Source organism: Lissotriton helveticus, chromosome 3_1 (genome assembly GCF_964261635.1).
Source record: "Lissotriton helveticus chromosome 3_1, aLisHel1.1, whole genome shotgun sequence".
Lineage (NCBI taxonomy): Eukaryota > Metazoa > Chordata > Amphibia > Caudata > Salamandridae > Lissotriton > Lissotriton helveticus.
The window spans coordinates 1,268,713,705-1,268,739,762 of NC_136061.1; the positions used below are offsets into that span (position 1 = coordinate 1,268,713,705).

The 26,058-nt window shown below is 45.6% G+C and overlaps 1 protein-coding gene across 2 annotated transcripts in view; it reads left to right on the forward strand.

Moving 5' to 3' along the window:
* AHDC1 (AT-hook DNA binding motif containing 1) overlaps positions 1-26,058 on the forward strand; it is a 363,715-nt gene that overhangs the window by 329,610 nt on the left and 8,047 nt on the right. For both annotated transcript variants that reach the window (XM_078681930.1, XM_078681931.1), the window contains exon 5: positions 8,419-8,852. The gene's annotated coding sequence lies outside the window, so the exon portion shown is untranslated. The remainder of the gene's footprint in view (positions 1-8,418; positions 8,853-26,058) is intronic.

Consider the following 26,058-nt stretch of genomic DNA (forward strand, 5'->3'; position numbering starts at 1 on the left):
CCAGATAAATTCTAATGGTCTCCCTATCTTCTACTCTAACTTTTTTTTATATAAACTGGTAGGCACGACGCTGTTACGTTCCATTTCTAATTTCTTTCCTTCTTTCCCTTCAGTTGTGGACAGCACAGGTTTCGACCACTTGTTAGGTTAAAACGGGGCAAGTGAAATGGTGAACGTTCTAAATTAATGTTTCCCAGACTGAACAGAACTACCTAAGGGGAAATGGTCTCTAATATGGTATATTAGTTATACACTCCACTAAGCTCCAGGAGCTGTTCTCCAACTCACAGACTGTGTTTCAGCATAATCTTTAAAAAAAAAAAAATGTATGTGAAGATACAGTACCAGAAGCATCACCACATGGTTCATCCCAAGATGCATGAGAGTGATAAGGCCTAGAAAAACCTTCTATATGGATACATTTCATCAAATCTAAGAACAAAACCTTTCTCAAGAAAAGAGAAAAATAAGAAACCACTGCTCTTCCCATCATCTTAATCTGCTAAAAAGAGGGCCCACAATTTGTGAAATTTCTTTAAATTGCCTGACTTTCTTCAATCTAGAAAGCAGGGAACAAGTTGAACCTCAATTTCTGCTAGAGTAATTAATGATCGTGCCACAAGCACTGAAATAAAAGTAAACTTCTGAAGTCTCGCCGTGTTGCACATCATAGTGTTAAGGGAAACCCAATATTGCTTTGAACCAGAAGTCTAGAACAATATAGTGGACAGGACCATCAGCGATTTCTATGGTGTCTGGGAACACCACATTGGAAAAGATGAAACCCAGAGTTACAATGGCTGCGGAGACCCTTGCTCATTCCAAAAAAACAGCAGCATTCTAGCTTGGAGTTAATCGTTCCTTTTGAAGTCGTATGTTTAGCACTCAAAGTTGATGGACAAAAACACCCTAGAAAAAATGGCACAGCAGTTACAACGGAACCTCCCAACCTATCCTAAATATCCTTAAATCTTATACTCCTGCTGCTGAGGGGGGCCACAGCCTCTTGCTTTCACTCCCCTTCATGCACAAAGCACATTAAGTAAATTTGTCCATGAGAATGTCGAGCTATTTTACTGCCTAAAGATCAATGCAGATTAAAAAGCTCATATTTTAAAACGTTTTTTATCTAATGTTCAAACGTGCTTTTCAAACTGCCCTGGAAATCTGTGCATCTGTTCCAGTTTACTAATTTTACATAGATGACATGGCTGACGAAGAGCTTTAGTTCATGGGAGGAAAGCTAGAATAGATATGCTACTGATTTTAGCCACCGTTTTCAGAAGGTGGTGTTTTTCTAGGTAAAATAGAATCCTAATATACATAGGTGGAGTTTTAAGATCTGGCCCACAGACAGCCTTAGCTATTTCGCCAGCCTCATGGTTTCCAAATATTTAATAATAAAAGTAAATATATAGATACATGTAGGCACTTTTGGTGAGTCATCTTCATTCATTGATCTGTTCAGATTTCATTAACATTTTGGTCTCGCCTCTACACCATACATCTTGGGTAAATGGGTCAACCCACTACAGCTCAGGCTCTGGACCGTGCTTGTGCATGTGCCAGGGCTGGTAGTCTAATATATATATATATATATATATATATATACATATATACATATATATATATATACATATACATATGTACATTTTTTTTAAATTTAGTTAGCAGTGCGTCATTTTTGTTTGCAAACATATGCCCTCGCCCCCCACTTTTAGACTGACACTCCTAGGCCTTGCCTACTAAACAGCGCATGTGCTGTATGTTTCAAGGTGTATTGTTAGCTTGGAGTAGGCTTAGAACCCGCCATTGGTTGGTTTCATTGTCACTCTCGTTTGCTTTCATCTTATGGGTTAGCATATATTGCCTTCCTTTCCTCTTATTGTGTTTGTTGCTTGATGCATTACTTGTGTCCTTTCACTGCTCCCTGTGATATTTTTGCTTTTTGTTAAGCATACTAGAAAAATGTGTTTCCATTAGTCTCCCTCGTGTAATTCTCCCCCTCTTCCACGCTGCCCTCTCCCTCTTCCACGCTGCCTACCACCCTCCTCAATGATGTCCTTGTATGCCTATTCTCCTTCATTGCCTATTTGCCCGTGTTCTTCTTTCGCTCTTGCCCAGTTCCAGGTTGTGCTCTCACATCTGTTTGTCTCCCCTCACCTCCCCAGTTTCCTCGTTCTCTTTGTTCCTTTCCCCCACCCAGGCCCTCAGAAATCCACCCGCACACCCTCCGAGTCCTTCCCCCTGCCGCACTCTGTGTCGCTTGCCCCCACCCACACCCTCCTGTTGCTTTGCCTCACGCCCTGCTTCGCCCCACGCCCTCCTTTTGTTTACTCTGTCCTCTGAATCCTCCCACTCCCCCCCTTTGTGTTGCTTCGCACCACTCATGCTATATCTTTTTTTACCAATCCAACAACGTGTGTGTGTGTGTTTTTTATATATATATATATATATATATATATATATATATATATATATATATATATATATATATATATATATATATATATATATATATATATATATATATATATATATATATATGGGGGGTGTGTGTGTGTGTGTGTATATATACATTTATTCAAAAATTGCAGGTTCATGTTTCCATGTGTATCAAAGGTTCTCTCTGGAAGAGAACAGTTGTAAATGTTTGCTTAAATTTAAAAATGTCACTTGAAAATCCTTTTATACGTTTTATGCAGTTTACAAGCAAATGGAATGATGCCCAAGTTAGTCAATTTTGACCCAAACACATTTTCTTTCAAAAAATTCATTGTATCATGAGGTGATCCACTGATCGATGTATAATCGTAAAAGCCTTGTCTCTCTTATCTGAATGACACCAAGACAAAGATCTTTATGGCACGGGTCAAGCTTAGCTCAGCGTAAATTCATATCTTTATATAAAACCTTCCATACTGGAGGTAGGGTTTTATATTTGAATTTTTCCCCACATTTAAACATACAAATATAACCCCACCGTGCCTAGGTTTCAATGACAAAATAGCAACGGATATTTCCTATGGTGCTTTTGGTGAAATTGGTGAACAGTTATGCCAGGTTTAGTCATATTTCGCACTGATTTCAGTACACTTTTCAGTTTCTCATTTGCCTTAATTTACTGTGAAATCCCGGTCTGTAGCCACTGTTATTATGCAAACACCTCTATTATGGCGCACATAATATACCACGTTTCTGTTTTTTATATATATACAATGAATGTAAGAAAAATGCCCCCTCTGGTAACGCTTATTGTCCATTATTACCTGATAATCAGTGTTCAGTCTCCTCCATGCTGTCTGAGGCAAAAGCCCCTTGCACTAAGAAAACAGACCACTGGCATTATTTTACAACCTTTACATTTAGTTTTACAAGGCTAGTGTACTATACAATGTTTAATTTAAAATTCTATTCTAAGCAATTTAGGAATTATATTAATGTTCTTTTTAGCCAGATAGTTCAAATGATTACTCTAGTGCGAGATTAAATACACTACCATTTTGTTTCAAGTTATTTTATCTTAGAATTGCAATTCCGTTGAGTCAAAATTGCCTCAACAAAAATGTTTGTCAACATGACTTTATTTGTTCAAATATCTTTATTAATTATGCACAATAATCAACAAATCACCCAGTGCCCCAGCAGTGAGCTAAAGCAGCAGTCCCAAGCAAAAAGTAAGTAATTGAGCTGTAGCGCTGTACAGTGGCAGTGCTCAATATCGATTAGCAAATGTGCAGTGTGATCATGTGTGAGAGTAGCAAAGTGTCCATATCCGCTTCCAAGCATACATCCGTACACAAAGAATAGTGATGGAAAAGAGGTAAAATTCTATCTCGCGCTTTACACTATCTCACTGATGGCTGTTTTGTATCCAGTGGGCACTTGTGTTCAATTAAAGCTAGGTCCCAAACATCAGACGCCTGTCCAATAATAGCATTTGTCACACTCTGTGTTCCTTAGCATTCCACATTCCATCTGGACCAATTTTATCATATCAAGTAACTACAATCTCATAATGGAGTCCCTCAGATAGTTTCCAGCTCATTGCTGTCCTCATTTTTGCTAACACAGGAACGTTTTCATAGAGTTTTGTTGTTTTTCCCTTTTTTGACATGGTAATTTCCCTCAACAGAACTTTCAGTTAGAGAGTTTTCTTAAAGTTGTCTTCAATGTTTTATTAGTTGACATAACCTGACCCTTCTGTCTTCCCCACGTTAGAAAAAAGACCATGCCTTCCTGTTCACCACAAACTTTCACTGTATCAGGGCCTTTTTAGGTCTCGCTGAGCCAACGCGCCTGCGTTGTCTGCGAGACTTAAGTAAGGGGCTTTCAAAAATGCTCCCAAAGGCTTTTCCAGGCGGATTGCCTACAGTGCATGTGTGTGGGCGAGTGCACATCGCACACCATTTGGCAGCCTGTGAGCCTCTCTCCGCACTCATGCTGGTTTGCTTGCAGCCGGCCTCAGACTTCAGACACTTCAAAGGGATTTGATATCTTGTCCTTGGTCAGCCTGGTCCAGCGCCCCCCCCCCGGCCCTGCCTCTACGTCCTGAGCTCACACTCGGAATCTCCTCATTCGTCTTTGCCTTAAGAACAAAGAATCCACAGTTTCCTCTTTAGACTGCGAAATCTTAAGTTTTCTTCAAGGCATTTTCTGCCTTATCCGTTAGTTTTGTTATCTTATTCTCCCCTAATTGGCACATTCGTGATTTAAAAGCTTTCGAAAATGCAACTTGTGTAATACTGGCGTCTGACCCCACTGTGTGGCGTGACTGAAAGCTGCCTCTCAGTGCTGTGTATTTATATATAAGATGATGCACAGGTGTGTGTTTGTGCATCTGCCGCCTATTTCCACTACTGCCTTGTTTCCTACTGCAGGCAGGACGACGTGGACAGACGGGACAATGGCGGCCGCTTGCTTTTTAACATCTGCATCGTACCCTGTGTAGCCTTCCCCACGTCAATTCTTCGCATTTTTCAGCTCACTTACTCTCCCTCCAAAGCCCACCTCCTCAAGGTTTCATACACTTCATCTCATTGCAGCCCCTGCTCACATCTCCCTCTCTCCTCTCATTTACTCACAAACACTTTCTAGTTCTCTCATCCTCCACTATTTCAGCGCTACTTCTCATTCTATATCACTCGCACTCCAGCCAACTGCATCTCCCTCTCTCCTCCACCCAGTAAATGCGTGTCCCTGTCCTCTGGGAAGCCAAAATACCGCAGCTGCAGCGTACTATAAATTGCCATCTTCACAAACCACAAAAAAAATCTTTTATGTATACTACGCTAAGCTGTTGTGCACCCTCAACCCAATGGCGTAATGTAGGTCCTTGCAGGAACATTAACTACAGCCATTGTGTACCGGAACACACATGGATAAATTCAAAAACAATGTTGGATTTTGAGGACAACCATTAAAAAACATTTGTTTTTTTTTTTTTGCTAATCACAGGCGCTGTTTACATGCAAACCCTGTGCTTGGATTCACTTGACTACTTCACACTCTGCATTCCCCCACACACAGTGCTGCTGTTGACACACACTAAGCACTAAAAGCCCCCATCCTCTCTCTGCTCCATTAAGGAGCCCTGCCCCTCCCTTTGTTGGCCTCGCTCTGCTTTTACTTCCGCTCTTTTCTTTTTTTTTTTCTCACCTTCAAACAGACAGCAGGCGCCACAAAAGCGACTGCTTTGATGTTCTAATTCTTACGTGCAACTACCACAAATCCAAACTATTGACAGAGTTTCTGCTTTAGCAATGGTCTTCTGCTCCTGTAAAAATCTGCCTATCGGGATTAGTCATCTGTGGCTGCAACGTGCCAAAGTTTCATTTGACTGTGCAACGCCTCGAAACAGACTACTCTAGCAAAGGCAATATTTTTGGGCTATGCAAAGTACTATTTATAGATTTTTGTATTTTATTTATTTCATATGTCACAACATTAAAAAAGGGAAATAAAAAACATGCCACCACCCAAATGTGCAATCCGTGTGCATGTAAAGAAAATGTTTTTTTTAATAATCATAACTTTAATAGAGAAGTTACTTTGCTTCCTAGTGGGCAGGTATAGAAACTTTTTGGTTTTGGCGCACCTCGTATGTGCCTCTGAGTGGCCCTCAGTGTGTTGTTTAAACCTCAATGTTATAGTTAAAACCTCCTTGTGCCACATCACGTTAAATATATTCGCCCCTACCACTGTAATTCACTCCATCCACGTCCCGCTGTTCCATGAGCTCACTCTCGACCTTGGTGCTTCGGGTTCAGTTCGAGCTATATAAAACTCCATAAAAATATTAAAATTCTCTCCCTATCACCAACACACAATTCGTCCCTGCCCGTAGAGGACCTTCCGTTTCAGGGCTAATTAATCGGTGATTCTCGTAGCAGGCATTTCACTAAAGTGCCAAGAGGCCTTTCAAAATGCAGTGCTAATCATTCGGTACCTCTCAACATCATGCGCTTACCATACAAGTGCCTACGGTGCATTGAGACTGCACTGCAAATAAATCACTACTTCTCACCAGCATCCTGTTCATACAGGCACCTAGAGGCCATTCACAAGTGCTTACAGTACCATGAGCGAGACCTCTCACCAGCACCCTGTTCTACACAACACCACACACACACAACCACACACACACAACCACACACACACAACCACACACACACACACAACCACACACACACACACAACCACACACACACACAACCACACACACAAAACCACACACACAAAACCACACACTCAAAACCACACACTCACACAACCACACACACACACAACCACACACACACACACACAACCACACACACACACACAACCACACACACACACACACACAACCACACACACACACAACCTCATGCACACAACCTCATGCACACAACCTCACACACACAACCTCACACACACAACCTCACACACACCCACCCACGCACACACCCACCCACACACCCACCCACACACACACACACACCCACCCACACACACACAACCACACGCACCCAACCACACACACAACCACACACACAACCACACAGTCAGTGCACACTTTCACCGGGCACAAACACCACCAGCCGTCGGTGCATGCTTTCACCGGGCACAAACACCACCAGCCGTCAGTGCACGCTTTCACCGGGCACACACCACCAGACGTCAGTGCACGCTTTCACCGGGCACACACCACCAGACGTCAGTGCACGCTTTCACCGGGCACAAACACCACCAGCCGTCAGTGCACGCTTTCACCGGGTACACACCACCAGATGTCAGTGCACGCTTTCACCAGGCACACACACACCACCAGCCGCCAGAGCACGCTTTCACCAGGCACACACACACCCTCCACCAGCCGTCAGTGCATTCTTCCACCAGGCACACACACCACCAGCCAGCAGTGCACACTTCCACCAGGCACACACACCACCAGCCATCAGTGCACAATTTCTACAGGCACACACACCACCAGCCATCAGTGCACACATCAATTGTTACCGCATCCACAATTAACTATTGTAGTAATCGCAGTATGGCGCACTTTACTTTTAAACTGTTTAAACTAAAGCGCAGCATGCCACCATTGCTACAAAAATAAATACACTTTTTTTGGCCTACAATTCGTAGACTTTTGTTGCAATTGGTGTTGCAATATTTAGCAATGCCAATAGCTCAAACTTAATTAATGCGAGACCTATTGTATTGCAAATGCTTGTTTGTTCAATGTCTGCAATAGGGGATTAATTTGTGGTCTGCCACTACAAGTCCGCACTCCAAGATTTAATAGAAGTTTATAAGTTCCTCCAGCATGAGATCTTCCCCTCATTGCTAGCCATGGCTTAATTTGAGCCTGTGGTTTCCGGTGCTCAGCACTGGCACTTATTCATCAACACTGATGCTTTTCATGAGCACCAGTTAAGGACACAGTAATTTATGGTAGGCACAGGGAGATTAAGTAATTTGCCCAGAATCACAGGATTTTGAGCTGATACCAAGAATCAAATCTGGTTCCCCAGCTCCAAGTCGGCAGCTCTAGCAACGTCCTCTCTTCACTTTCATGGTTAGTAGTTGGTACTGTTTTAGGCGGCGCTAACAGGCGAAAGAGGCTGGTATAAGCAGCCTCCTGATGAGAGCCTGGGTCCTTATTATAAATTTTTGTTTAATGCAAATTAATCATTGTTGATAGCCTGATTCTGTAAACTATTTTCCATCCCTCAGCAACTGAACATCAACTACTGTTACAGTTGAGTAAATTTTCATGATAAGATTCATTTTCCATTGGCTGTTAGTGGATAATCCGATTTTTGTCTCTTGCACATACTCCTTAAGATATTATCTGGGACTTGCTCTATGGTTGCTGATTGTTCATTAGCTTAACTTCTCTTTCTTAAAGTGATATTTTGTTTTTCGTTCCAGAGTTGCTATATCCAGCACTTTTTGGGGAACACTTTGAAAAGTTCTGAATGGAAATCAAGTTGAGAATTTTTTTTAAAACAGAAAAACTTTTTTTTAATATATATAAATATATATATATATAAATATATATATCTCTATAAGAGTAACACGGAGTGCTTTTGGACCGTGACACGCCGTCAACTGTGGACTTCAAGCAGAAAGACAATCGTGGAGGACTGCAGCATGTCAGCAAGCGTGGGACAGCAACTAAAGGGACTGTTTTTTTTTTAATTTTTGAAAAGAATCAGTGAATTGAAAATAATACTTTACAGAATTGCAGAAGACTGGAATGTGGATGCTCCCCTCCTCCTCGCTCTTTTGCATATATTTCTTTTTTGTGCGTTCCACGAAAAACTGATCAGCCTGATAGAAGAGGACTGATTAGTCTTTCATTGGTAAGCTCATATTATATCACCCACTATTGAGATTTCCACTCACATGTAAATAAATACATAGGAATGTAAAAGCATGTTTCTTTCTACTTTCATTATCAGTGGCTTCCTTGTTTGTGTGGTCACATTCTGGTAAATGTTATATGCACCAGCAAGCATTGTGATACAGATGTGAGGAGCTTCTTGAAGTTCTTGCCACTTCAAGTCTACCTAGAAATGGCATTAATCAGTATAATACGGTATGTTAATGCATAAGAAAGAGTTCTCACACTTTTTCAAAGTCCACCTTTCCCCCATTTAAAGCTGTTACAGATGGGGAGTGTCCTAAGAATATATTTAATGCTCAAGTGTGGGGTTAGCAAGACAGTTAAATGGTAGAATCAAGAAAGAAAGAACAGAATGACAGATGGAGGGAAAGACATTGAGAAGCCACATTTTGAGGTTCTTCTGATGCAATGATTCTGGAGATGCAGTGAGTGGCCAGGCACCCCAGGCTTTGCAGCGATTATAATGGAGAAGAGAACTAGAAAGATTGACAGGGTTCTGAAGGCAAAACATTGTATTAAAATGATGACCAACAAATGGGAGTCTGGGGTACAAGCGTTTCGGTCTGAGAAATTGGTTGTTAATTGGAATTGTATGTCTTTGAAGGAAGCCTTCTGGTGTTCATGGGTGGCACTGTAAAACAAAAATGCTCCAGCAGAAGATAACCCACCAGCCCCTTAATTAATTTGAGACCTAGCTATCCATACTTGCACCTATCATGACCAGTTTGAGTATAGGTCTGAATGTGTGACACATATATTCTAAAATGTAATGTACGAACCAACTCCCAGTATTTCCAGAATTAAACCCCACATAGCTAACTAGGAGTTAACCTTCACCACAAAATGGTGAGTAGGCAAGAATGTCTGAATTTATTTTAAGGCATTGCTTCCTTCACACAGTGGATGGTAATATGCACATGGCTAAAATGTCTCTCTCGCTCATGCAACGAATTAGAGATGGGAATTAACTTTAATTGTACCTTGATACTGTGCATATTTGAGAAAATGTGCTTTCTTACCTGACTTCGGCTGAGTGTAGTTAAACCTTCCTGGCCATTTGCAATGCAAACTTTCCTCACAGAAGGTGGCTGTTGGTGAGATCCCCTGCACCTGGACCAGGAAATGCAGAAGGTAGCCACTGCCAGCTCTCCCTGCACAAGTAAAAGGTGCACGAAGGAGAAAGCCGGCCATTGTGGTGGGGGAATCAAAAAAACTGAGGACAACTCGGGTGTTTACATCAAGCACATAGGAGTGCTTGATGTAAGGGTGACATAAGTCTGCCCATCTTTAGGCTCAGACTAGGAGCAGCAGTACTGGAGTTATTTAGGGAAGTGTGAATTGTTTCTTAATGCTGCAATGCACAGGGAACTAATTTGGATTGAGGAGAAAGAATCGCACCTCTGATGTTGCCTTTCAGGAATTTACAGATCAGGTAGCTGTTACTGCACAAAGGTTGGGGCGCATGAAGAATGTGAAGTTTCACAAAACAGTAATGTGCCTGTAGCCTTGGTGCTACTCATGCCAAAATAAGAACAATGTTTGTAGGTTTAGATACACATTTACACCTCCCTGAGAAGTGCATGGCTATATTATGGGATGCAAAAGGGCCTGTTATGCATCCAAGTGGAGAAGAATCGTCCATTTCTACATTTCTAAACAATTAGATCCATTTAAGGTTTCTGTTTAGGATATTGATTCATATCTTTTTCACTTTCAAACTGCAGGTCTGCTGTGTACGTAAATACACCTTCAGTCATTGGCTCTAGCTGCATGACTGTTTCGTATTAGTGTGCCAAAGACCTTCATGCAGGGGACTCAAAACAGTTGTAGCCAAGAACCCTGCACCTGTTTGGAACCTTAATGTGCTTAAATGCCGCCCCCCCCAACCTTTTAAAACACTTCACTCATGTCCCTTGCAGTTTCTTTCACTGGAAGCGGCCTTTCACATACCTGTCTCATAACAAGAACTTCCCTCAGACGAATTTGTGAGCTATCGTAGAGGCATTTATACAAGTTCACAGGGATAGGGTGATCCTTAGGACCAGCCCAAGTTTTTACCTAAGGGGGACATCACCTTTTCATGTGAATCAGACAATAGAGCTGCCAGTTTACTCTCCACAGCTTGATACTGTTGCGTAAAGGGCATGATACACTTAAAACAGGAGAACGTGCACTATATTGACAGGACTAAACTTTTTTGAAAGCCCAGTCACCTTTTTGTAGCTTTGGTAAACCTCATAAAGACCAACCTAGTTCAAAGGCAGTCATTGCAAGGTGGCTTGTTAAATGCATTTCAACGTGCTATGCAACAGCGAAAAGTGTACTCCTTATGCTTCCTAGGGCACACGCTACACGTAAAAAAGGAGCCACCATGACTTTCTTGGTTAACATTCTTTTAGCAGCTGGAATTTTTAAAGCTGCTACTTGGTCAATGCCACACACGTTTACAAAGCATTGCTACTCGAATATATTAGCTTGTCAACAAGATATGTTTGGCCAGGCTGTATTAAGAATCTTGTTTCAAACATCTGCATCATATGCCCCTTAGCCACACTGTGGAGGAAATTCTTTTAGAATTGATGCAAAGCATGTGTATCTACAGCTACACATGCTACAAACTGAAAATCTTTCTTATGCTGTAAGAATATGTTCGTGCTTTGCAATGCTGTAGATTCACATGAACCACCCTCCTCCCGGAAGTGGATAGTCAAAGCAGATATTTGTTTGCATCTATTATCAGCTAACAATGCACAGAGCACATACCTACTATTCTCTATACTCCACATCACAAAGTGCTAAGCGAAAAACATTCCAAGGTTAAAGTCTGTGCCCATGTCCATTATAAGACTAAAAAAGAAGTCACACAGCACCCCATGACTCGAAGCTTCTTTGAAGAAAAACAACTGATAATGTCCAAAACCATTACTAGATGACAGGAGTATGCAAAGCATGTGAATCTACAGCACTACACGCTACAAAGGTATACTTACAGGGTAAGTAACATTTTCCCCCCAAAGAGCTGCCTTCACAATACTGTGCGAAAACAGCAGCCATCACTGTCTGCGGATGAAGAGCAACTGCCATTGTGCAGTTTCACCGAAGTCTTGAGTAAAGCGCTCTTTGACTGAGATCAAGTGCAGTAGGGTTTATCTATCCTGTACACCTCAGGGCAACGTTATGCAAGATTGTACATTTTCACTTCCGGCCTTTGTGACTTTTTTTGCTAATTTTGTCATCCTCGCGATCCTCCCATAGTTGACAGTTGTTTTTTGGTAATGAGAAATCCTGAAAGGAAGACCTAAACCTGCAAAACTCTTTTTTTGCAAGTAAATGCTCCTCAAAAAAGTGTCAGAAGAAAAGTTCTATTCCTAATGCTTTTTTTGTTTTTTATCAGCTGTTTGCATTGGCCAAGTCTACAACTTTTGCAACTTAACAAAGTTGGGAACTTTTCTTCTTTATTTAAGCTTCTATAGCCCTAGCACACATCTTTCCATTTTCCTTGGTGTGAATAACTTTGTGTGCGTAGGAAAGCTCTCCCCAAGATGCTGGAAACAAGACACTGGAAGTATTGCAACTCTGAGTGGACAGTGTAAGAATTCCAGCGCTGAAGACCTATTCCTAAACTACGTAGGCAGAGGTGCTAGTGAGATTTTCGTGTTCTTAGCAGTGATGACTACCTTAGGTATCTTTTGAGTTGTAGTCTGACTAAATTCAGGGTACATAACCCCTTCCGTTTAGCTTCAAGATCTCTGGAGTTGCCAGCCAAGAGAAAGATTTACAGAGCCTGAACTTTATAGCTGGAGAGTTGGTGGCAGTAGCGAGAGACCCAAGCCTGTGACCAAGGCTTTAAGTGGGCAGGGTCCTGCCGGTGCTCAACACCGGCAGTTCTTAAAAGTAGGTGCTAAGACGGGTCCCTATCAGGCTCTTCATTTTGCCATCACCCTCAGTGAAAAACAGAATCTTAACTCTGCAGCAGTACCTCTGCTCAAAGCTGTTGATGTAACTTCAAAGCGACTCATTTTAGTTCCTTCAGTCTCCTCATTTCAGAACTGCATTTTCAATATAATATACAGCAAAGACATAGTTATTACATATTTATTTTATGCAACTAACAACCATTGACAAAAGCAATAGTTCAGGCTTGTTGTAGGTATAATGTTACTTTAAAAAAAAATGTTTATTGGCATTTCAAAGACAAGAACAGCAGTTCATGGCATCAGCATATACATACATAGTGCAAAATCAAAAGACAAATGATCGTAAATGACACATAACCATTACTGCACTTAACGACTGAACCCCAGCAGTATGAATGTGTTACTCCTAATAAATTAGACTTGTGGCAGTGTCCCCCCAGGTAGTCCCCGCTCCCCAGCCGTCAGGATGATCCGCTCTATAACTCATCCCTCTGTGCCCTCAGCACGCGGTCAGTCAAGTGGATGTGTCTTTCGCAGGTCCAGGGGCGAACATTAGGGTATTTATCTATTAGCAACAGGGCAATTCTCCCCAGTCGTGTCTGCCTCCTCCTCATCCGCCGTCTCGATCGTAGTACCCCGGGTCAGAAAGAGGGTCCAGAAGTTCTTAGGTCTGTTGAGCGGAGGCAATAATTCACTATATAGTTCTGTTTGGGTACTACAGTAAAGCATTTCTTTAGACCACTGCGCCAGTGTCGGTGTTGGGCCCGCATCCAGGTGAGGGCACACATCTCCTGGCTAGGAGAAAGGCCATATCTACCAGTCGCATAAGGTCCTTGGGGAGAGGTTTGGAGTAGCCCAAAAGAGCGAGTAGTGGATCTGGAGACAATGTCAGATCGGTGATGCGGTTCACCTCCGCATATACCCCGCCCCAGAAGGCTGCAATCCCCGTACAGTCCCATGCGACATGGAGAAATTCGGCGGCCATCGCTCCACACCCCTCACCATGCGAGCTCTCCCGGAGTCCGTATCTGTGCAGTCGTGCAGGCGTATAGTACACTCTCAACAGAAATTTGAAGTGGATCAATTTGTGGCGTCCATTGAGCGATATACGTTTAGTGCTCGAGCAACAGTACAGCCATCTGTCATCCGTCATTTCCACCCCGAGGTCCCTCTGCCATTCCATTTGCGGTGTAGTTTATTCGGTGTCCCTTTCCGAGAGGGCTATACGGTACAGTCTGGACACCATTTTGGCGGGCGACTTATCTGTGATAGTGGCCGTTAACGTCGCAACCTCTGGGGGTTCCGCCAGATCCTCCCCCAATAGGCCCCTGAGAGCATGCTGCACCCTATGGAACTGGAAACGCGACATCGGCGAATACGTCTCCTCCTCCTCCTCCACCACGTCATCCCAAGTGCGCGCCGTGCCACCAGTGAAGAGGTCCCCCACGCGAGCATTGTGACGCCCTATAATAAAGTTCCAAATCAGGGGCACCCAAACCTCCCATTGTGTACGGTCAGGTAAGTATCTTCCAGGCCACCCGCGGCTGTTTGCCTGCCCAGGCCAGGCGAATCATCGAGTGCAGCTGCCGGAAAAAAGCTTTTGACAGAACCATGAAGATATTAGTGAATAGGAAGAGGAGACGTGGCAATACAATCATTTTCATGAGGGACACCCTCAGCGATAGTGGCAGGTCGATCCACCTTCCAATGTCATCTTCCAGTTTGGCCGGCATGAGGGGAAACATGGTGGACTTGTTCCAATCAACGTTTATACTGGAGAGGGAGCTAAACAACACCACCTCTCGAACGTATAGAAGGGTGTCATCCGCATAGGTGGATACAATTAGGCGGTAGTTCGGGAACCGTATGCCCCTGTGCCCGTGATATTCACGTAGGGCGCAAGCCAGTGGCTCCGCCGTCAGAGCATAGAGTATTGGGGATAGGGGGCAGGCCTGTCTCGTTCCCGCTGCAAATTTGTATAGGGTCAGTGACCAAAGAGTCAATCCGGACCCGTGCCGTTGGAGCGGAATACAGCGCCGCCAAGAGTTGGAGAAAGATCACCCGACTCCCATTCGTCCAAGCACTTGCCTCATGTAAGGCCACTCAACAGAGTCGAAGGCCTTTTCCATATCTAGAAATACCGCCACGGCGGGAACCACCTGGCGCGTGTGCTGCATGACCGCAAAAAACGTACAAAGGTTATAAGTCAAGTTGCGACTAGGCACAAAGCCAGCCTGTTCCGGAGCAACCATCGTAGTGCCCAAAGAGCTGAGTCGGTTGGCCAGCAATGTCGCGAAAATCTTCGTGTCGACATTCATGAGTGACAAAGGCCTGTAGGAAGCGCACTCTGCTGGCGGCTTCCCAGGTTTGAGTATAGCGACAAGAATCGCCTCGTGCATAGTTGGTGGCATCACCCCAGAGGAACAAATATCTTCAAACAACGCAAGAAACTGTGGAATCAGCAGGTCAGGGAATGCCTTGGAAAAAGCGACCGTAAGGCCATCAATGCCCGGCGCGCTTCCTGCCTTCATCCCCGACAGTGCCCAAACTACCTCCTGGCATTCTATCGGTCGCATTAAAAATTCTCGGTGTAGGTTCGATAACCATGGTAATTCAATATGGGTTAGGTAATCAAGAATACGCTCCTCTGCGGTAGGCCCTCGGGAGGCATACAAGGCCACATAGTATTCCCGGAACCTCTCCGCCACCTGAGCCTCAGTAAGAGGCGGGTCAGTCGGCCGATTCCTCATATACGGTATCGCTGTTCTGTCTCTACGTTGTCTAATAGTCTGTGCCAATGCCATCCCCGGGCGTTCCCCCTCACCATAAGATCTAGCAGTGGCATACTTCCCAGGATGCTTTATTTCTGCATCAGCTTCCTCGTGATATTCACGCAGCGTCTGCGCAAGTTAGCGAGTGAGCGCTTCGCTCCGGTCAGAAATACGTAAGGCCTCCAGCTCTTTCAGCTTTTTCTCCAAAGCATCTAGTCAGCCCTGGATCGATCTCAGTACCCCCGCGTGCTTAGAGATAGTGATCCTTTTAATATATTCCTTGAAGGCCTCCCACACAGTCTGGAACGAGTCAACCGATCCAATGTTGGCTTTGAAAAAAGTCTCAATGGCCGTGGCCAGTTCTTCCCTAAAGGCACTGTCAAGTAGAGAATAGGGCGGGAAACGCCACATAAACGGGGGAATACACTTTCTGGGCAAGGCAATAGTCCGTAGGAGTGGTGAGTGGTCCGAATAAGTATGGGGCAATATCGCGCAAGCTCGAACAGGTTGGCTTAAGTGTTAGGAGGCCAGCCAGTAATCAATACGAGTGTGAATATTATGCGGTGTGGAGTAGTGTGTGTAACCGCCCTGGTGTGGGGGCCTGTGTCTCCATATGTCACATAGGTACAGCCATAGCATCGACGTCTCTAGCACCCTGGCTGAGGCCGAGGGTCGTCTGTCAGGGCCATCCGATCTATCTTTATCAGGGTGTCTAACAAGATTGAAATCTCCGTCCCAGAGGACATAACCCCGCGTATATGATTGAGCTTTCGACGTCAGACTGGTGTAGAAGTCTGGATTATCATAGTTGGGGCCATAAATATTCGTTATAAAAAGCTCCAGTCCTTTCCCACAGCATTTGGAAATAGCAAAGTGTCCCTCCCTATCCGTCTCCAGGGGCGTCAGAGCTATCAAGGCCTTCGGGTTCACCCACGTTATTACCCCCCTACAGGGCTCGACAAATCCACTTGACCGCTCACATTTGCAAGGTAAATTTTATGAGGTCGAGCTATTTTTAGGTCCTACTCGCCCTTTCTGGCGAGAAGGAAAACATACTAACTTTTTGCCTCCCTCTTTGAAAACGGAGCAAATGTGACAAGATAACAAGATTTAAAGGCCTTTTTATTGCTCACAAAGCAAATGAGCAATAAAGATGCCTTTAAATCTTGTTATCTTGTCACATTTGCTCTGCTTTCAGAGGCGGACGTCAAGTAGGTTACTGTTAGGTCGAGGAGATTTTTCAAGGTACTAGACCTGCAGGACTAGTACCATTTTTCAGATTTTTCAAGCCCTGCCCCTAACGTGTGAGGTAAATCCTGCTGAGTGAACGTTGCCCAATAGACCCTTAGTGTGCAAAATAGGGCTGTCCGGGTGGAGGTGAGTCTCCTGAAGAAGTGCAATGTCTACATTATGTCTGTTAAGGTATTGCAGTACTTTCGAAACTTTGCGATGGTCATTGAGACCACGCACATTCCAGGGAGTCTGAGGGCTCCTCAGGCGAGACCACCGAAGGGTCAGTCGCAGTTAAAGGAGCCATGATGGGGTGTCAAGAAAAAATGCAGCTGTGCCATGCCATGTGTTAGCCTTGCCATAGGTCCAACCATAACAAAAAAAAAACGCATTAAACCTCCCCAACAAATGTTTCCCTCCTGTTCGTATCTTAGTGACAGGATGTGGGTGTGCGTCGTAGGACCAGAGTACCGGCATTACAATACAGAAGTGCATCAATTGTAACCACAGGAGAAACATAGATTCGCATTTCAAACCCCACCACCCCACCCCCAGTCCCTCCCACTCCTGCCCAACCCCAACTGGGCTGCGGTGTGCCTCCCTCCCTCTCAAACAGTGACCACCCTCGTATCCCTCCGCAGCAAAAAACATCTCACATGTGGAATTCACGCTGGGTTGGATGTAGCTCGCTAAAAAAATCTAACACTTATGTATTCAGTAATGTCCATCCTCCCTGCCTCACTAAGGCTGAGCATTGTGAGCTACACAGTTGTGTATTCGTCTACTTCTTTCAGTACTCACATCGCAACCAACCCGTAGGGCAACATATTCTTCAGGAACCCCGCCACCCCAAGGAATCAATGAAAACAACCTCAGTCACCGGCACCTTCCCTCACGGGGGCGCAGCTCAGAGCATTGATGGAGCAAATGAACCAGATAGGTGTTTAACAACACTCGTTTCCAATACCCCTCCCCGATGATCCCCTTAACAAGTGGATCCATACTTGTACAGTAGTCCAAAGGGGAAAAACCCAGCAAAAAACATTGTCCCTCTCATTAATTGGTGTCAATAACATCCCTCCCAAACCGTCACAACATATACTCAGCCATCAGGGTTCAAATGACGTGTTCAGTCCTGCTCGTCTAGTGCGCCTCCAGCCGCCTCGTCCAGAAGAGCCCTCCCAGGAGAGGGCCATCGCTCCTGCCATTCTTTAAGTGCTTTCTGTAAAGCTTTAGGGTCTCTGAAAATCAAGGAATGCCCCTGTCGAATGACCCGTAGCTTCGCAGGGTACAGCATTGCGTTGTCAGCCCCAATCTCTCGTAGTTGTCTTTTCATTGGTACAAACTGCCATCTCGCCTCCTGCACCCTGGCCGTGAAGTCCGGGAATAGCGAGATTGTCGAACCCTCGTATTATAGTGGCTGTTTCTCTCAGGCAAATCTGAGGGCTGTATCCCGGTCTCTGTAGTTTAACAATTTCGCAATTACAGGCCGGGGAGGCGCTCCCGGCTTCGGTCTCTGGCCCAGGGAACGATACGCCCTCTCGACGATAAACATTCCGTAAAAGGCGGTGTCCCCTAGCAAGGTCTTCAATAGCTTTTCAGTAAAGAGCTCCATATTTCCCGTTTGGGTAGTTTCCGGCAGGCCGGTAATGCGGAGGTTGCAGCGTCGAGAGCGGGCCTCCAAGTCCTCCATCTTGTCTTGTATGACCTGGAGGACCTTCCCTAACTGTTTGTGCTCTACATCAAGAGCTGTGTGGGCCTCCTCTACCTCAGTCAGCCGCCGCTCTGACATGTTGAGGCGTTCCATGTGTTTATCCAGCCTCTCGGCCATGCGGTATGTGAGTGCATCCATCTTGGTTCCCAGTGAGGCGATCCCGCCCTGTAGGTACTTCTCCATAGCTATTAGCAGGTCACGAATGTCTTGCTGTTGGTTCCCTCCAGGCTGATCCTGTTCGCCCCCTCCAGGCTGATCCTGTTCGCCAACCCCATCCTCCTGGGCAGTCTCGTTGGGCTTGGGTCTCTTTGGGTCAAACGATAGTTTTGGTTGTGTTCTGTCAACCCGCCCCATTGCGGCGCTGCTGGTTGTCTCCCTCCTAGGTGGAGTCCGTCCAAACTGTGGGGTGGCCGCGTGTGCAGGCTCTTCAATGCCGAAACACTTGGCACAGGGTAAAAAGTTAATAGAGATCATTCCTGTGAGAGTGTCGCTGCAACCTTCACTGCAGAACTTTATCCCCAGTTTCCAAGGTGGCTATACTCCAAACATAGCCCACCTAACGGCATCCGGTTCTGGGAGCCAGCAAAAGGTCTTCGGAAGGCCTCCCAGGTAACCCCCAAATCCTCTGTGGGAATACCAGTATCAGGCACCACTGGGATCACGATCAGATCACAGGGACCATGGGGTGAACCAGGCACCCAAATCTCCAATCAGGGATTCAGTCCTCTCGCTTCCCTCTCCTCAGGCTCTCCAAGGTGCAGGGGAGATACCCGGTGATCACTCCATGCGTGGGGAGGGGGACACAGCTCTGGTACGAACCAGTTTATCCAGCCACACGAGCCAGGCAGCGAAGTTGTAGGGCACTCAAATGGTGGCAGGACCCTCACCAGGATCCTCTCTGAGCCCCCTACCCCAATGCAGGTCCAAATACAATGGGGACATAATGCACGCCGCCCAACAATCCTGCACCTGGGCCAGCGCACCTCACCTCTGCTCCTCGGCGCCTCGCAATACGCCCCGAAGCCCCGCTGATCGATTCCGGGGGAAGGGGGCGCAGTCCGCCCCAAGCAGGCAAAGCAGGGACAGGCCCGCCGTAGTAGTCCCTCAATCTCAGGGACGCAGCGCGGCACCTTCGGCAGCTCCAATAGCGGGAAGACCAGCGTCCGCTATGCACTTCCACCCCCGTGTGAGCAGGACCCCCTGGGCCTCGTTTTAGTGCGTCGCAGCACCGCTCCCTCCGGCAGGGATAAGTCCGCCCGCAGTCTCCCCGCCGACCGCAATCCAACCAGGCCGGGCGGGACACACAGCAAGTTCCGATGCGGGGCGGGCAGGACTCACCGCACACCCCCGACACCACGCCAACCCTCGGAGCTCCTCCACACCCTGATCCAGCAACCAGGGCTCAGCTAGGGGGCCTCCCGGAGCGGGGGCAGGCCTCGCGTCTCCCCCGTCTTCAGTGTGCGCAGCGGCCTCAGCTCGTGCAGTGGGGAGGAGGTGGGTAGAGAGCCCGTTCTTTCAGCGTTTCACACCGCTATTGCTGCGAAGCCGCACAGCGGTCACAGGGCAGGATTTGGAAACGTAGCTCACCGGATAAATAAAGGATATGTACGTGAAGCGAGGGAGCTCTCGGCTCAAGCGGACATCTTGGTCGGGAGCTAGCTCCGCATAAACCCCCCTCCCCCCTTCCCCCAGGTATGTTACTTGTTGTAGTAAATATCTGGATGAAATCACAGAAGCAGCAACATTCCAGTTGGGCGGCACACTATGCTAAGCACAGATTTTTAGCTTAGGGTGTTTTTAAGCCACGCCTTAACATCGGCACTCCCCTGTGAGAGACCTCTCCAGTTTTTTCATCTCATTTAAAGCCCTGCTTATGACACTTGAGCACATAACCCAGAGTGTACCTGTAATCGCCCTCATTCCTTATTTAATCACTCACTCTGGCCATGGTATGTGTTCGATAGCAGAACATGACCTGAGCCAGTGTTCTATTGCTTTCTCCACTGTGGACTCAATGTTAACACGTCGTTATCAGCTGTCCCGAAACCGAATTATTAGATAATATTGTTAATAAATGCATTTGTGGATTTTAAACAAAAGGTAATATGTTATATCGTTAAATTGCCTGGAAAAATGAATAAATAACACCAATGTTTTTCTTTCAATACTATAAAGTCAAAAAAAGGAGGGCAAACAATGTGGTCCTGATCATTTGTAGATAAGAAAGGAGAGAGTGCATAAGGAAACGCTCATCTCTAATTAAAATGAATACATACATGGGATGAAACCATAACTGCAAAATACTTTGTGTTCGAGGCATATGAGCTGCAGATCCTACACTTAGCAATAGATCGCCAACTGGTGTTGGGCTCGGATGATTGCAGGTTGTTGTCTTCTTGGAAGAAGTCTTTGTAGTCACGAGATAGGTGACTCCTCCCTTGGACAATACTGCGCATGGTCATCGACTCCATCCTCAGATTGTTTTTTTCCGCCACTGGGTTCGGATCAAAGTTTTCCGCTCCAGCTAGGAAAGACTTTTTCTGCAATTTCGAAGCGAGAAACTTTTGATAAATTTTTTCGACATCTAATAGACTTTTCGACATCACCAGCTACATTCCGGTGCGTCGACGCGGGCCGTTGGGCCTATTGGCGCCGTACGGCCTACGCCTCATGGAGAGAACGCCATTCAAGAGATGCCCGGTATGTCGAGCAAAATTCCCTCATAGCGACCATCACGAGGTCTGCAACCTCTGTCTCTCGCCAGAACACGACGAGTCGACCTGCACAGCCTGTGCCTCCTTCCGATCGAAAAAGACCATTCGGGATCGGAGGGCCCGTCGACACGAAATGAGGAGATCAGCGCCAGCACCGGAGACCATCTTTGAGGAGGAGATAGTCGAAGAAGACGTCTCCGAGGACGAAGATCCAATCGAAGATATCTCCGAGGACGAGGCTCCACTCGTCGCCGAGGAAGACTCGCCTGATCTCCAGATCATATCGGAGGCAGAGGACTCAGACGATTCGATTCCATCTCGACAACCCGTGAGTACCACTGCCCCTGCACAACATACACTACCCAAGACAAAGGCAGCGGTCGGCACTCCGCCCATGGGGCCCAGTCGAGACAGAGATTTACCCTCCGACACCCCGCCTTCGGGCTCGGCTCCGAGGAAAAAGACTACGCCTTCCGGTGCCTCGGCGCCGAAAAAAGAACATGTGCCAATTCCACCTTCTCCATTGGCACCGAAACATCCTTCGACACCGAAGGACTCTTCGACACCGAAGCCAAAACACCCTTCGGTGCCCAAAGACAAAGTGCTTCGGCACCCGAACCAAAAGACACATCGGTGCCGAAGCCAAGAACCGTACCGCACCCGAAAGCTACGACTCCGAAACCCCCCGGTTCCAAAAATAAAGAAGGGAAACCAGCATGTTTCGTTGCTCTTATTTTGCGCAACTTCTTCAGGGCAAACAGGGGCTATCCACTTCTATTTCCACTCTCTTGTAAACCACACCTGGGGTTAGCGTCTTTCACGCGTACCTGCTACCCCATTCACTATGGACGTCCGTGTCCAAAAGATCACGTGTCCCTGTGAAAACCCGCTACCGTCAGGTATTCCACGCCGAATCACCGGCAACGCTCGACTTCAGACAAAGCCTGACAAAGAATCAAAGATTATTGATGCGTCGGGGAAAAGGATTGCTGCACAAGCAACAAACATATGGCGCATAGCAAACACACAAGCCTTACTTTCACGCTACGACAGAGCTCACTACGACCAACTAGAAAAATTGATGGAACATCTCCCAGATCAATACAAAGATCAGGCAGCAGAGCTCTTACAAGAAGGCAAACTAATATCTAATGCCTCAATTAAATGCGCACTAGATGTAGCTGACACAGCATCCAGAGCAGTGAATACTAGTGTTATTCTCAGACGTCATGCATGGTTACGCATTTCAGGTTTCAAACCAGAGGTACAAACTACCATCCTGAATCAGCCCTTCAATCAGAACCAGTTGTTCGGGCCGGAGGTAGACAACACACTAGAAAAGATGAAAAAAGACATGGACACAGCTAAGTCTATGGGTGCATTACAATCCACCCAGACTAGAAGTTCTTTTCGCCGCTCCTTCTAAAGAGGAGGCTCCAAGCAGACCGGCACAGATAACACATCATCTTTTAAGACACACACAAACCTCCTCTAACAAGGGCTACTTTAGAGGAGGATACAGAGGCAACAACAATAAGGGAAGAGGTAGAGGTAATAACAACAACCACTCCTCTTCCACTCCCAAACAGGGACTTCCCTCTGCCTCCCCTACAGCATTCCACTCCTGTAGGGGGCAGACTTTCACAGTTCCTACCTGTCTGGAATTCCATCACAACAGACAGGTGGGTAAGACAAATTATCCAACATGGCTACTGTCTAGAACTCATAGCAACCCCCCCAAACATACCACCCAGGCAGCGTCCAATGTCCATAGAACACATAACTCTGCTTCAACAGGAGGTTCTGGCACTTCTACAAAAAGATGCTATTCAAGTAGTTCCTTTAGAGGAACAAGGAACAGGAGTTTACTCCCTGTACTTCCTAATTCCCAAAAAGGACGGGACATTAAGACCAATTCTCGACCTCAGGCCCCTCAACCACTACATACAATCAGATCATTTTCACATGATCACTTTACAACAAGTACTCCCATTACTACAACAGGGAGACTTTCTTTCCACACTAGACCTAAAGGACGCCTATTTTCACGTTCCTATACATCCTGCGCACAGGAAGTATCTAAGGTTTGTCATACAAGGACAACACTATCAGTTCAAAGTCCTTCCATTCGGGGTCACAACAGCACCACGAGTGTTTACAAAGTGCTTAGCAGTAGTAGCAGCACATCTCGGAAGACCACAAATACATGTCTTCCCTTACCTCGATGACTGGCTCATAAAAGCAAGATCGTTCAACCAGTGTGTACAACACACAAAAGAAACAATTCAAACATTGCACAACTTAGGGTTTACGATAAACTACACCAAGTCGCACCTAGAGCCTTCGCACGCTCATCAATATCTAGGAGCTACCATAGACACATCTGCAGCTCTAGCGTATCCCAGTCAAGCCAGGATTCAAAGTATTCAGAACTTAGTCTCCCTTTTTCAATGCCAGCACTCTCTCCAAGCCAGAGTGTTCATGAAACTAATAGGAATGATGGCGTCTTGTATCTTTATATTCCTCACGCAAGACTGCAAATGTGCCCACTACAAGAATGTCTAGCACAATAGTGGAATCAGGCTCAAGATCAGCTCACAGACCTGGTGTTGGTAGACAGCCGTACATATCGATCTCTGCAATGGTGGAACACCAAAAACCTAACAAAGGGACGGCCGTTCCTAGACCCTGTTCCACAGATAGTGCTCACGACAGATGCATCCCTCACAGGATGGGGAGCCCATCTCTTGCATTATACCACACAAGGCCAATGGAACAATGAACAGAAACAGTTCCACATCAACCATTTGGAGTTGTTAGCAATTTTCCTAGCACTCAAAACTTTTCAAGTGCAAATACAAAACAAAGCTGTCCTAATCCGGACGGGCAATATGACAGCCATGTATTATATACAAAAACAGGGGGGGGACACACTCTTTGCAACTGTCCCAGCTTGCACAGAACATTTGGAGATGGGCCATCCCTCAAAACCTACACCTAACAGTAGAACACCTTCCAGGAATTCACAACCAGATAGCAGATCTGTTGAGTCGTCAGTCACAACAGATTCACGAATGGGAGTTGCACCCACAAGTTCTCCAACTATTCTTCCAAATGTGGGGGCATCCACAGATAGACCCGTTTGCCACCCACGAAAACGCAAAATGCCCAACCTTCGCCGCCAGGTTTCCACACCCACAGTCGGAGGGGAATGCAATATGGATAAACTGGTCAGGCAGATTTGTGTACGCTTTTCCACCTCTCCCACTCATTCCACTAGTAGTACGCAAGCTCAGACAACAGTCTCTCAAACTAATACTAGTGGCCCCCACATGGGCACGTCAGCCGTGGGTCACCACGCTACTAGATCTCTCACTGGTTCCACATCAGAAATTACGGCTCACGCCATCTCTGTTAACACTGAACCATGGAGAAATAAGGCACCCAGAACCAAGCCAACTGAATTTGGCGATCTGGCTCCTGAAGTCCTAGAGTTTGGTTACTTAAACTTACCACCAGACTGTATGAATATATTTAAAGAAGCGAGAAGACCCACTACCAGAGCATGTTATGCTGCTAAGTGGAAAATATTTGCGATATACTGTAACAGCAATCACATTGATCCACTGGATGTTTCCATCCAAAATATTATCTGCTATCTTCGACACCTACAAAGGTCCAATTTGGCTTATTCTTCCATACGCCTGCATCTAGCAGCAATTGCAGCGTATTTACAAAATAGACAGCATCTATCTCTCTTTAAAGTACCTGCAATAAAAGCATTTATGGAAGGATTAAAACGAATAATCCCACCTAGGTTACCACCTGCTCCAGTATGGAGCCTAAATGTGGTCCTTACAAGACTCATGGGTCCCCCTTTTGAGCCTTTACATAAGTGTGAACTGCAATTCCTAACATGGAAAACTGCCTTCCTTGTTGCCATCACCTCTCTCAGAAGAGTTAGTGAAATACAAGCATTCACAATAGAAGAACCATTTTTTCAGATACATCCTAACAAAGTGGTTCTTAGACCCAATCCTAAATTCCTGCCAAAAGTTATTACTCCTTTTCACCTTAACCAAGTGTAGGACTCTGCAGCTCTACATGCCAAGAACTGATGCATACTGGTAAGTAGCATTTTCCTTTATGATCATCTTGTGTAGGAGCTAGTGTTGACCATGCATTGCTTTAACATTGAACCGAAAGTCACACAGATAAAGGACAACGGGATATTATGTGTCAAGTTTCAGTCCCTTGTCATATTATCTTCCACGCCTCCCCTTTATTCCACTCCAATACTTCCCTGGCACCTCAGGACTTTCAGATTTAGATATGAAAGTCGTGCTATGTCTATTCCGGACTACTAGAAGGTGATTCCATACTGCACTAATGGCATTTGGGGTGCTACACCACTGGTAGTCAAGAGTAACTTTTCTTCCTAGTGATTTTATGTGTTTGTTGTATTTTAGGGGTTTCATACCAACGGCAAACTGGTAAGTTCATGCATATTCGGCTTTCAACTTCAGTTGCCAGTATTGTGAGTCGTCCCACCTTCCCTCAAATAATGAAACATGAGAGTCACCAAGTCAGATTACCCACATTTGAATTTAAATGTGAAAGGATTGCAGATGGGGTTAGAGTAAGGCAGGCATATCCACTTGTAAATGTCATGACATCTGATCCTCTATAAGACCGTACAATGCAGTACGTTTCATTGTAAAAAAAAGTTTCATATTTAAGTTAATGCTCACATACTGCCCTTTCTACCAATAAGCGGCCCTGTGCTCTTATCTCTTGTGCTCCCTCGCTGCCCCCT